Genomic DNA, 13021 nt, shown 5'->3' with positions numbered 1-13021 from the left:
CCTTTTTAACGTTTTACATTTTGGGGGCGTTATGCGTTAAATTATTTTTCACTACAATTCCACTATTTGCGTTATATGATATTTCTCAATTAGTTATACGTGCAAATGTGACTATGTGTTTATTTTATATTTTGGTGGTTGGTATCTCATCCTCATTAGTATGATCATACGCTGTTGTAGTAGCTCGTTATCCATTGGATTCGAGTGAAAAGACAACTTTTATATTATTTTTATGATAGTGTTATGCTAGTTGTAGTATTTCATATTATCACAAGGAATTGTCATTTTTATATTATATGTATTCAAAAACCTTGATTACTTGCTCAACTTTATGTTGACAAACTATGTATTTTCCCGCATGGCGCAGGTAGCTACATTGGATGAAGAATCAAGGGATTAAAGAGTAGTTGGACCTTAGGATGCATGATTAATTAAAGACTATTTATTTCTTTATATTTAATTGTCATGTTTATTTATATGAGACAATGTTTGTGCTTTTGCGTATTTGAATAATATGAATTTAATAATTTAGATATTGACACGTGGATTTATTTTAGTGTCTTTTAAGCTATGATATAATTATGTCGCGCCCCGGCATATTCCGCCATAGGTTGGGGTGTGACAGATTGGTATCAGAGCCGAAGGCTATAAGATAGGTGGTTAGACATAACGGCCTAGTAGCATGCTTAGGGTCCCTATACGTGTTCCTATACGTGCACCCTACTTGTTTAAATTTTTGTACATAGCTTAAATTATTTAAATTGTTTATCATATATAATTGTACACGAAAGCACACACTTCTTCAGAGGCTATGCCTCAAAATCATTTTTCAAAATTTTAGGACGATTTTTAAATCGGGAAATTGCTTAAGAATTCCCACCTTTTAACTCGCCTCTCATTGAGGATGATTCGTGTAATGGATATGTAGTAACTGTAAGGGGGGACACACCTGTACACCGATCCCTTGACACCAAGACTTGCAAGTCTAAGGAAGTGCAATGCGCATACATCTCGATCAACTGTGAGACCTGGTTGCCTTCCTGGAGGGTGAGGTGTGAGTGTGAAACTTGTTAGGCCAAAGCGTATCACACCAAACATTCACGAATCTACTACCCTCATTGTATCAATCGTGGTCATGTGACGATCACATCCTTAATTTATAACCGAATTCACGGTGATACGTGGCTAAACTCGGTTTTCCGTATTGTTTTTTAGTTGAATAGTTGGGTGAAGTACGCAAATACGGGGTGGTTCCCGAAGTACTTCAACCATCTATCTCAACCCCCTTCACAACTCAATTTTATTTGGTTTTCGATATTTTCATTTCATTGGAAGGAACCATGGTGGGTCATGAAATCCTAACCAACAAATGAAACCCCATGTTTCAATTTTAAATTACGTTATAACTATTTATTTATTACTTATGTTTTTATTTTATTTATTATCCCTCATTACATCAACACTTATAAAATCACGTCTCATAAATGACTCCAAACTCAACCTCAAGTTGTTAAATAGAATTCACAAGTATCAACTTATACAAATTCACACATTTACAACATTTACCCGAGTCTCATAAATTTTACACATTTGATCCTTGCAGTATGTCTTCCCGTCTCATCAACCGTACCCGCTGCAACTCTGGCCGTCGCATGTCATCTCGCATTACGAAGGGAATTATGGAAGCCATCCCTATGGTCATCTCTCAACTCCAAGCCGTGAATGCCGCAACTGTTCCCGCAAACCCTAATGTTTTCACTATCAAGCAATTCACCAACCCAACCGATTACTTTAGGATTGAGGGTGCTACAACCCTTCTTCAATGGTTCGAGCACATGGAAAACGTGTTCCTCCACTCTGCATGTCCGGATGACAAGAAGACCACGTATGCATTAAGTGTTTTCAAATCTAGTGCCCTTACTTGGTGGACTAGCAAAAAGAGAGACCTTGGGGATGAGGTTGCCATGGCCTTGCCATGGGATGACCTCAAGAAGCTCATGCTAGACCAATTCTTCCCGAAATATGAACTCCGGAAGTTGGAAGAAGAATTCTGGAATTTGAAGCAAGAGGGAGGTGATAATACCGCTTACAACAACCGATTCCACGAATTGAGCGTCATTATCCCGCATATGGTTACTCCTTTGGAGCGTGCCATTGATAAGTACATCTCGGGTTTGCCGATGCAAATCCAAGATTCCGTTCTTAGTCGTGACCCGAAGGAACTTCGTGGCGCCATTGCTCTAGTCGGTACCCTCACCGAAAACCACGTTAAGGCTGGGACCTTGACGCGGAAAGGCTCCAAGAAGCCCAATGATAAGCCCGCATCCGAACCCACTAAAGAGTCCAAGCCCGAATCCTCAAAGCCCGAATCCTCCAAACACAACCACAACCACAACTCCTCTCATTACCGCAATAACAAACGAAAGCCTAATTCCCAAAACTATGTCATAGCCCAACCACAAGCTCAACAAGCCCCTCCAACCAAGAAACCATACACAGGCCCACACCCATATTGCAACACTTGTCAACGTCACCATCCGGCCCAATCCACTTGCCGAGTGTGCACCAATTACCACCGATTTGGCCACCTCACCCAATACTGCCGAGAAGCACCCCGAGTGCAAGCCGCTCCACCGTGGTTCGCACCGTCAAAAACCAATCCAACCGAGTCATCCCTCGTGCTCCAATCATTAACACCGTTAGGGCTTGCTATAACTGCGGTGATCCAAACCACCTCTGCAACGCATGTCCTCGACTCGCTCAAGCCCATCAAGCCTATGTTGCCCCACAGCCTACTACACTTCCCAAGCCTACCAAGTTCAAACTCACCAACCTCAATTACCACAATTCATGCATCCTCCAAATCCTCAAGCTCAACCCATGCTCATGCAAGCCTACCAAGCTCCAACCCCTCAAGCCTCAACGTCCCAAACCCAAGCACCTCAAGGAACCCAAGGACGAGCTTTCACCATCAATGCTAATCAAGCTCGAAATTCGAACGATGTGGTGAACGGTACGTTTCTAGTTAACAAGCATCATGCATCGGTATTATTTGATTCGGGAGCCGATAGGAGTTTCATTTCCTTTGATTTTGAGTACATACTTGATGTGCCCCGTAATAAATTGTCTAAACCATTCACGGTAGAGATAGCTAACGGTTGTTCGATCGTTATCGACTCCGTCGTCCGTAATTGCGCTCTCACCCTTAATGGGCAAAAGTTCTCCATTGATCTTATTCCGTTGCAAATGGGTAGCTTCGACGTCATCATTGGTATGGATTGGCTTTCTCTTCACCATGCCGAAATTCTATGTTTCGAGAAGATTATTCGTATCCCCATCGAAGGTGGCGTAATTCTAAACGTCGCCGGAGAAAGACCATTCTCAAAGCTAAACCTCATGTCGTGCCTTGAAGCCCAACGTTATTTGCGCAAGAAGTATGTCGCTTTCTTAGCCCATGTCACCACAAAGGCCCACGAAGAAAAGCAACTTTTCGACATCCCGATTGTTCATGATTTCCCTGAAGTCTTTCCCGAAGACGTTTCCGGAATCTCTCCCATACGTCAAGTGGAGTTCCGTATTGATCTTGAACTCAGAGCAACCCCCGTAGCCAAGGAACCGTATCGTCTTGCACCCTCCGAGATGCAAGAACTCTCCAATCAAATCCAAGAACTCACAGACAAGGGTTTCATTCGCTCGAGTTCGTCTCCTTGGGGCGCACCCGTTTTGTTTGTCAAGAAGAAGGATGGTACTCTTCGTATGTGCATCGATTACCGAGAGCTCAATAAGCTTACCATCAAGAACCGTTATCCTCTTGTAACATCCTAAAATTTTTATAATGATAAATAAAAGAAAGTTATGTTTAGTAATTTCACGTTTTAGTTATTTAATGTCGAGAAAGGAACGGGTCATGGGCTTAGATTACGTAAGATGGGTTAAATGAGAATGGGCCTTGGGTCCGTGGGCTCGAGAGATATAAATACCCATCCCGAGCCCAAAATACCATTTCACTAACTCCCTTTCACTCCCGCACCCAAACACTCTCAATTCTAGAGAGAGAAGCTAGAGAGAGAAAGTTCTCAAATCACAAATCCGAGTCCACAATCTTGTTCCTAATCGTTTTTGGTAAGTCCCTCTCGAAAATCATCCGTTTTCATAACCATTTTCGGCCTCAAATCGAGCAAAAACTCCCATTTTCGTAACTTGAGTTTTCGGGTCAAAAACCGTCTTGTTTTGGTGTCAAAATGCAGGTCTTTGTGTTTAAAATCACTAGGAATTGATAGCCCTTTCAATCCCGAACATTTCCATGTCAAAAACTTCGATTTTGGGTCAAAAATCTGGAAAATCTGGAAAACCCGTAGGTTTCTCCGTCGCCCAGCTTGAAGGCGTCGAATCAGACTTATTCGATCGAATGAGTCAACCGAATCAGTCCATTCGATCGAATAGGGAAGCAACCGAACGGTCTCCATCTTATTCGACCGAATGAGCTTCATATCCGACCGAACGAGTTCCTATTCGATCGAACAAGTGCCATGTCCGACCGAACGAGTTTTCCCAACTGGTTCGATCGAGTGTGTGTCTAGTTCGATCGAGTGTGCCTCAGATTCGATCGAATATGTCCCTATTCGACCGAATCAAGCCAGAACCAAGCCGAACGAGTTTTCCCAACTGGTTCGATCGAGTGTGTGTCTAGTTCGATCGAGTGTGTCTCAGATTCGATCGAATATGTCCCTATTCGATCGAATCAAGCCAGAACCAAGTTGTTTCCAAGATTCGCCTGAAGTGAAGTTCGTTTATGAAATAAATTAAAAACCTAATGGAAAATGTGTTAAGGCGGTTATCGAAAATGAGTAGTGGTAATAGTAGTAGTAGTAATTGATATGTGTAAATATTATACAGTTAGCCGAGCCCAGTTAAGGAAAGGAATTACAATCAACGGCGAGCGTAACAGGATCCAGGTGAGTTTCTAGCCCCATTCCTTGTTATGTTTTCGGGGCTGTGTGCATACTTGATGTGTTGTTAATACATTTATCCAAAGTGATAAGTGTATGCCATAGGTGATATATGTGATATGTATGAATGATTGCTTGATGGTTCGTGAACGATCTTCGGATATTGCACGTACTGTCAGGTTGTAACGTTATAAATATGGCAAGTATGATATGTATGTTTATGTGTATGAACGTAAGAAAGTTAATAAAAGAAGGAAATGACGGTTGTATGGTTGTATGGTTACGAAAGGGGTACCGAGCCCTAATAATACTCGAGGTATGATGTATGGTTGTATGGTAACGAAGAGGGAATCGAACCCTACTAATATTCGAAAACATGGGACCAGACCCTAATAATATCTGTGATGTTAGGGACCAGACCCTAATAATATCTGTGATGTTAGGGACCAGACCCTCATAATATCTGTGATGATAGGGACCAGACCCTTATAATATCTGTGATGTTAGGGACCAGACCCTTATAATATCTGTGATGTTAGGGACCAGACCCTTATAATATCTGTGATGTTAGGGACCAGACCCTTATAATATCTGTGAGGTTATAGGGCGAAAGGCTCTTTAAAACGTATGATTATGAATGTAAAGAAAGTATGTAAGTAAGAAAGAAAGTATGTAAGTAAGAATGAAGGTATGAGTACTTATGTGTGTATGAAAGAAAGTTATGAGGTTAAGTACGTATGTATGTAACAAGGTATTGTATGGTAGTGTATGATTAACTAGAACTCACTCAGCGTAGCTGACTTTTAGTATGCACGCAGGTGAGTAGGATGAGACAGCTGGCTTGAGTGGAGGACACATGGCAGAAGACTAAAGCCTGGCATCCGAAGATCCGATATGTTTTATAAGTTACGTTTTGATTTTGAAAGACAAGAGGAATGTTTAAAGACATGATTATGAATTGATATGTAATGTTTTATGAAAGTTTTATATTCCGCGTAAAGTTTTTAATTAACTCTGATATTTAGAACTGTGTTTATGAGTAAATCCAACACGAAAGTAGGGTTACCGGTAACGGGGCCTTACACCTCTTCCGCGCATCGATGATCTCTTTGATCAACTTCAAGGATCCGCTTGTTTCTCCAAGATCGATCTCCGCCAACTTCGTGTCCACGAGGATGACATACCCAAGACTTCCTTCCATACTCGTTATGGGCACTTTGAATTCCGAGTTATGCCTTTTGGGTTGACTAATGCTCTCGCCGTGTTCATGGATCTTATGAATCGCGTCTGTAAACCCTACCTCGACAAGTTTGTGATTGTTTTCATAGACGACATCTTGATATACTCTAAACCTGAAGACGAGCACAAAGATCATTTACGCGCCATTCTTGACTTGTTGCGAAAAGAACAACTTTATGCTAAATTCTCCAAATGCGAATTTTGGCTAAAGCAAGTTCAATTTTTGGGCCACATCGTCAACGACAAGGGTATTCATGTTGACCCCGCTAAAATCGAGGCCGTTAAAAATTGGAAAACCCCATCCTCTCCAACGGAGGTTCGCTCATTTCTTGGTTTAGCGAGATTTTACCGTCGCTTCATCCGCAACTTTTCGAAAATTGCTTCACCCCTTACCGCACTAACCCACAAAGGGAAAGTTTATGAATGGGGTCCCGAACAAGAAAAAGCGTTTCAAACCCTAAAGGACATGCTTTGCAATGCTCCTATCCTTGCTCTTCCCGAGGGCAACGATGATTTTGTTGTGTTTTGCGACGCTTCTATCCAAGGTCTCAGTTGTGTTCTTATGCAACGAGACAAGGTCATTGCTTACGCTTCGCGTAAACTCAAGGTTCACGAGAAAAATTACACGACGCACGATCTCGAACTTGGTGCGGTCGTGTTTGCCTTGAAAATTTAGAGACACTATCTGTATGGAACGAAATGTGTGGTCTTCACCGATCATAAAAGTTTACAACACATATTCGACCAAAAGGATCTCAACATGAGACAAAGACGATGGGCCGAATTGTTAAGCGATTACGATTGTGAGATTCGCTACCACCCCGGGAAAGCAAATGTCGTGGCCGATGCTCTTAGTCGTAAGAGTCACATCAAATCCGTCTTGCTCAACCGTGTCACCATGCAATCTGACCTTCAATACCGCATCTTCGACGCACAGCACGTCTCCGTCACCGAGGGAAGTTTATACGATGGGATGTCGTGTGGCGCCAAATCCAACTTGAAACCAAATGTAACGGTTTACTTTATTATCTGAACCGTTTATGGGTTCCCGATCGTGACGGTATTCGCACGTTCATCCTTGATGAAGCTCATAAGTCACGATACTCGATTCATCCCGGTGCGGATAAAATGTATGCCGATCTTCGTCCCATGTTTTGGTGGCCGGGAATGAAGAAAGATATTGCGGTATATGTATCCAAATGCCTCACTTGTTCTAAGGTCAAAGCCGAGCACCAAAAGCCGTTTGGCTTGCTCGAGCAACCACCGATCTCTGTGTGGAAATTGGAGGACATAGCTATGGCTTTTGTCACCAAACTCCCCACTACTCAAAGCCGCAATGATAGTATTTGGGTTATTATTGATCGATTGACCAAGTCGGCTCATTTCATACCCATTCGAGAAAGTTTTCCGTGAGTCAACTAGCTCAACTCTATGTCAAGAATATCATTTGTCGCCATGGAACACCGTTAACCATTATCTCCGATCGTGATGGCCGATTTACCTCTCACTTTTGGAATTCGTTGCAATCCGCCTTGGGTACCCGTATTGATCTAAGTACCGCTTATCACCCGCAAACCAATGGTCAATCCGAGCGAACGATCCAAACACTCAAAGATATGCTCCGCTCTTGTGTGCTAGATTTTGGTGGAAATTGGGATACTCACTTACCACTTGTTGAGTTTTCCTATAATAATAGTTTTCACACTAGTATTGGCATGGCACCCTTTGAAGCTCTCTATGGTTGAAAATGTCGTTCCCTAATTTGTTGGAACGAGATTGGTGAATCGCAAATCACCGGTCCCGAGCTTGTTCAAGAAACTTCCGACCGGATTGCTCTTATTCGTCAAAATCTTCTGGCCGCTCGTAGCCGTCAAAAGAGCTACGCCGATAAGCGCCGTAAACCTCTCGAGTTTAATGTTGGTGATCGAGTTCTCCTCAAAGTTTCTCCTTGGAAGGGAGTAGTTCGATTTGGCAAAAGAAACAAGTTATCTCCTCGTTTTGTTGGGCCATTTGAAATTGTTGAAAGAGTTGGTAGAGTTGCGTATCGTCTCGATCTTCCTGAAGAGCTCTCCAATGTTCATCCGACGTTTCATGTTTCTAATCTCAAGAAGTGCTTAGCCGAGGGGAACCTCCACATACCCCTCGACGAAGTACAAGTTGATGAATCTATGCACACTATTGAGAAACCCGTTGAAATCATGGATCATATGGAGAAAGAAACAAAGCGTAGCCGTATTACCCTTGTCAAAGTTCGTTGGGAATCCAAGCGTGGTCCCGAGTTCACTTGGGAACGAGAAGACCAAATGGAAGCCAAGTACCGGAACCTCTTCGTTACGGCTTAATCTCTAATTTCGGGACGAAATTTTCAAAAGTAGGGAATGCTGTAACATTTCGGGTTTCCGTTTAATGCTTTGTAATTGTTACCCGACCCGGATCGTGTTCGGGTGAGATATCAAAAAAATATTTCTTTTGTTTAATTATTTTCTTTTATATATTTATTATTAGACTATCAACAATATGCAAAACTAACCCCTAAACTTACTTCTAATCCACTTTGCATCACACATTAAAGCTCAAGGCCCTAAGTGCAATATTATCTCTTTTCCCTCCTTTCTTTCTCTAATTCCCGTCGGCCTCCATACCCCCCCCCCCCTTTCCTTTCTTGAGCTGTAATTCACGAACGTAATCACAAAATCGATATTGCCAAATCTTTTGTTGATCAAAAACGCGTTCAACCGACACTCTATTCATGGAAAACGAATCAAAATCACATCTAATTTCGATTATAAACCCGCGGCTATCCTAACCTTAATACCCTATAAATACATAACAAAAATTCAATTAAACGTGCACACACGTTCCTCTCAACCCCACGAAACTAAACCCTAACTCAATTGTTGATTACACCGCCGTCCATACCATCAACGAACTCAAGTTTGTCCACAACTCAACTGTTGGCCGTTAACCCTTAAGCCGCAACTATAAACGGTAATTAATATATGGTTTCTGCTCATTTTTGATCCATTAACAAAAACCCTAAGTTAATTTAAACAAACAGCAAACGAATCAACGAATTTATGATCTAGGGTTATGTTCTTTGAAACTATTGCTGGTTGTATTTGGTCATATACTTTCAAAACTGATAATAAACACAAACTGAGCACCAGCCTGATGGCTGGTGCGTGTCTTGTAAAGTCACAGAACCGGTCCAGGCGCGGGTTCGAGCCCCCTGGACCCGGTTTTTATTTATCTATTTTATTTTACTTAAATCTTTGTTTTATTTTTATTATAATCATAATATAATAATAAATAAACATTAATCTAACGAAACCGAACCTCGAAAGTGTTATTTTGGCCATGGCTTTACGTCATAAGTATGTATACACTTATACTCATAAACATACATATATATGCTTATAATACTATAAAACAAATATTATTCTATTTATTTATTTGTTCATATGTATTTATCTATTTATATATAGTATCGAACCGATCAAGCTTAAAGGTCCGAATAAATTCTCCCATGTTTATACACACACACACACACACATATATACGAATATTTATTTATATATTTTATGTATATATATATAAAGTTATTAATACTTAATATTGGTTATTAATTATTTAAAATCTAGTTACTTGAAAATATAAGCATGGATAAAATATATAACTTATATTAGTTACTAAATAATAGTATTAACACTAATAATAATAATAATAATAATAATAATAATAATGTAAATACAAATAATAATAAAAGACCCCAAATCTTTCAAACCGATTAATCAAAATAATGACATTGAAACTAATAATATCCCATAAAAATCAAATTGTTATGTCCTATTAATTTTTTTCCCCTCATTTATTAATTATATTATCATTAACAATTAGGGCGTTTTTGTTGACGTATCTCGAAGGCTTGAACTTGTCAATCCGCAATTTTATTATTATCTCATCCCCATTAATTCACCTATAAGGTAAGTAATTCTCATCCCCCTTTTTACCGTTTTACATTTTGGGGGCGTTACGCGTTAAATAATTTTTCACTATAGTTCCACTATTTGCGTTATATGATGTTGCTCAATTAGTTATACGTGCAAATGTGACTATGTGCTATTTTATGTTTTGGTGGTTGGTATCTCATCCTCATCCTCATTAGTATGATCATACGCCATCGGAGTAGCTCGTTATCCATTGGATTCGAGTGAAAATACAACTTTTATATTATTGTTATGCTAGTTGTAGTATTTCATATTATCACAATGAATTGTCATCTTTATATTATATGTATTCAAAAACCGTGATTACTTGCTCAACTTTATGTTGACAAAGTATGTATTTTTCCGCATGACGCAGGTAGCTATATTGGATGAAGAATCAAGGGATTAAAGAGTAGTTGGACCTTAGGATGCATGATTAATTAAAGACTATTTATTTCTTTATATTTAATTGTCATGTTTATTTATATGAGACAATGTTTGTGCTTTTGCGTATTTGAATAATATGAATTTAATAATTTAGATATTGACACGTGGATTTATTTTAGTGTCTTTTGAGCTATGATACAATTATGTCACGCCCCGGCACATTCCGCCATAGATTGTAGTGTGACAAAAAATAAATCTCCAATTACAATCAAGCCATTTTGGAAATTTTCCCCGTCCTAAAAGCCAATCTCAATAGTTATTTTTTCTTATAAAATATTGGTTACTTTGAAATATAAAAAGCCTAAATGAAAAAATATATATATTGAGCAAGTTGGAAAGCGAAACAATAATCGGCCTTTAAATCGCATTTCCAACTCAACAAGCATACTCCATTTTTTCTCTTGTTGTTTCTTTCTCTCATCCCCTCCAAATTGATGGCAACAACGCTCAAGCGCACCTATCACTTTCCTACTTAACTATTACTTTGTTTAGTTATAAACTCTAATTCCAACTGAGACTTGAGTTCAGTTGAAGAGATGGCGGATTATATGTTTTCTTTGAAGAATGTGCTGGTGATATCTCTGGCGATGAACATGGGCTTGATCTGGAAGATGAACTTTGAGGTTGAAGAAACAGTAGCATCCAAATGGAGGAGTAGTTGGGAGCAGAAGCTTCATTTTCATGGCTCTGAGAAGAAAAACAACAAAGATGCGCAGGCAACGACTCCAGAGGACGAGGAGAGTGTTGTCATCATCAACCTAGACCAGTGAGTACTCTACTCTACTCTGCTCTAGTACAGACTGTTTTATATCTAAAATCTTTATTTTTTTTTATTTTTTTTTCAAAGGACAAATTTTATAAAAAACCAAAGAGGCGCAAAATGTATATGAGAAACTTACAACCGACTGCAACACCAGCTTTTAAGGAAAAGTTAACCAAATTAAATTTCCAACATGATTCTCACTTAAGGGAGTGTTTGAAGTTCCTTATTTTTACCTACTTATATTAACTTTTATAAGTTAAAAATGTATTTGAGTAACGTGACTTTTTTAACTTTTTAAAGAAGGAAAAATGAGTTTTTGATAAGTTAAAACTCAGAAAGGAGTAACTTATCAAAACAACTTATATAAATTAGAAGGAGCTGCAAATAAGGAATCCCAAACATGCCTAAACTTGTCCTTTTGCTGCTATATTTCACACATGGGAAGGAAGGAATACACTTTAACGCTATGTGTGGTGGAGGGCTATAAGATGGCGATTTTTTGACACGTGGCTTCGCGTCAGCAAATGACGATTTTTATTTTAGTGGTGTAGTGGTGTTGTAGCCAAAAAATCGCCCCCAAGGCTTGCCATTTGTCCCGTTAATAAAATTATAATATTCTTCTAACATTCACCGGCGACAAGTTCTTGTCCCACTTACCGCTTAGGGGGGGGGGTATTACCGCCTAAAATCGCCCCGAATGTGGGGATTTGTCAGCTCACTACGGCTTGCCTAACTCGATTAAACACGTTGTCAATTTTTCATTATTGATCATATTATAATTCCTTTTTCCCCTTCATTTGCTTGATCAAATTATTGTTTTAGATTTCCTTAAAAAAGTTTGTAAATATAAGGCCGGTCACTATGGACGGGGCTTTAAAACCCCTTTATTATGTTGTCCCGCTATGGTTCGAAGCCCCTTTACCGCCCCATTATATATACATTGGATATGATATTCGTACACCCCCTCAAAACTCACACACCCTACATACGATCATATAGGGGTTATACGATCGTATGAAACCCCACGTGAAAGGGCGTGTGGATAACCAGAGCCTGTATACATATGTATGTATCTGCGTGTATGAGAGAGAAGTAGAGTGGTCCCACCAAAACACCCAAGTTGGGCGTCTTCACACTACCCCCCTACCTTTTTCTGCCAGCCCTTTACCGCCCCTCGGTGGTGCTTTCCTTGTTGGCCCAGACGGATCAAACAATCAGATCAAACAAACACGAGATATTTGGGTGATAGCCCGTGACTCTTTTCATATAATTAAACGAGCATAACTTCAGGAATATACAAGGAGAAAAGGTTTCTCTTGACTCACATAAAACAATAACCTAGACTTTTATTTGTAGATCTACTAAAGACAAACTTATTATAGAATAATCTATATTAAAATAAATTTAACAAAACAAACCATCAACTTTATTGATAATTCATAATTAACCTTCACCCCTTACGCTGTCCGCTCTTTACCACCTATAGCGAGAAGTCTAATTGAGAGTATGTGACAATAGTGTGACCTTGTTCCAATAAAATCATTTAACTGCTTTTTTATGAAGACAACGTGTATAAAACTTTGTACTATTTAATGAATTTTTCCCCATAAGTTAACAATAATAGCCAAGTTTATTGT

This window comes from Bidens hawaiensis, unplaced genomic scaffold, assembly GCF_021521415.1.
Source record: "Bidens hawaiensis isolate Kalapana, Puna unplaced genomic scaffold, B.hawaiensis_p1.1 tig00002477_1, whole genome shotgun sequence".
NCBI classification, from domain to species: Eukaryota; Viridiplantae; Streptophyta; class Magnoliopsida; order Asterales; family Asteraceae; genus Bidens; species Bidens hawaiensis.
Note: the sequence above shows the minus strand (reverse complement) of the source record.